Source organism: Tupaia chinensis, unplaced genomic scaffold (assembly GCF_000334495.1).
Source record: "Tupaia chinensis unplaced genomic scaffold, TupChi_1.0 Scaffold138153_1, whole genome shotgun sequence".
NCBI classification, from domain to species: domain Eukaryota; kingdom Metazoa; phylum Chordata; class Mammalia; order Scandentia; family Tupaiidae; genus Tupaia; species Tupaia belangeri.
In genome coordinates, this window is record NW_006198052.1 from 31241 (window position 1) to 32660 (window position 1420).

The following is a 1420-nucleotide window of genomic DNA, read 5'->3' on the forward strand; positions in this document are numbered from 1 at the left end:
CATCAGATAAGACAACCTTAGTCTTGTCAGACTTAACTCATATAGGAGAAGAATCTCAGTAGAGAAGTCGATTTGAAAATTAAACATGAATAAGCCGTTAAAGAAAAGAACAAGAGGTCAGTGTTCACCAATTGTTTTAAATACATAAATAAATACCAGGGACACCAGAAGAAAGATTCAAAAACCTGAATTAAAGAAAAAAGATACTATTTTTCTTCAGTTGAAAATACTAAAGATCAAGAATATTTTCTAAGATACCAACATAGAAAGCATTACATATTACATATAAAGCATTACATATTACATATATATGTACATATATATTTATATTCTCTACTGACAGCTCCTGAAATCATTGAATCGAGCCTTTTCAAATTACTGATAGAGAAGTTGAATTCTAGAGGGATTAAATGTGTCTTATTGCAATAGTAAACTATAAATTTGTTTAGAACCCAAATCAGGTATCCTTATTTACTAATTTTTCTGTGTCTCTGTAACCAAAGATCTCTAAATTTGTTATTCTAAATAAGGTTTCAGTCCCTTGTGGTAGATATAGTTCAAAATAAATATTTAATTTAATAATAGTGTTTCTTTGAAAAATAGTGTTTTTTTATATTGTTTTTGATAATATAAAATACAGAAAACAAAGATGAACTCTTTCGTGGGCTCAAAGTAATATAGTGAGTCTAAAAGAGATGCATGCTGTTTGCACCTGAGCTTATTACATAAACATTTTAGAATGCTTTTATGTTCATCAGAAGTGAAAAAATCACTAGTCTGAAAAATGCAACTGAAGCATTTCTGAGAAACTAGAATTTTTTTTCAGAAAGAACCAAATTGGGTTAGAGCTTCCAGAAAGTCATGGAATGAGGACCTAGGCCAACACAGTGAATAAAAAATACATGGATTTACCTAATTCTGCCTTATGCAATTAAAGTGGAAGAAAAAAGAATCAATTTCATCAACCCACATAGCAGAGAGTATGACGCAGCAACCTCAGAGTTGAAGTGCAGGACAAATGTTAATTGACTTGTCAAGAGAAATCTGAAACCTACTCTGAAATGCTAAGGAAGTTCTAAAGCAAGCAAATTAATGACAAAATCCCCCTCCAGAAGACTGTGGATAGAAGGAGGTGGTGTGTCTAAAAGTGGGTCTGTAGAGGGGGCCATCTGCAAATAAGAAGGGCTAAAAGCACTTTTACAAAACAGTTCAAGCAAGCAGATTAAGGACAAAACCCCCTCCAGAAGACTCTGCATAGAAGGAGGTGGTGTGTCTAAAAGTGGGGCTGCAGAGGGGGCCATCTGCAAATAAGAAGGGCTAAAAGCACTTTTACAAAACAGTTCTCAGGGACAGATGGGCAAGACCATAAGGCCAGCCGAGACCACTCCAGTAAAGCGCTGCATCGGAGTTTACTACAAGG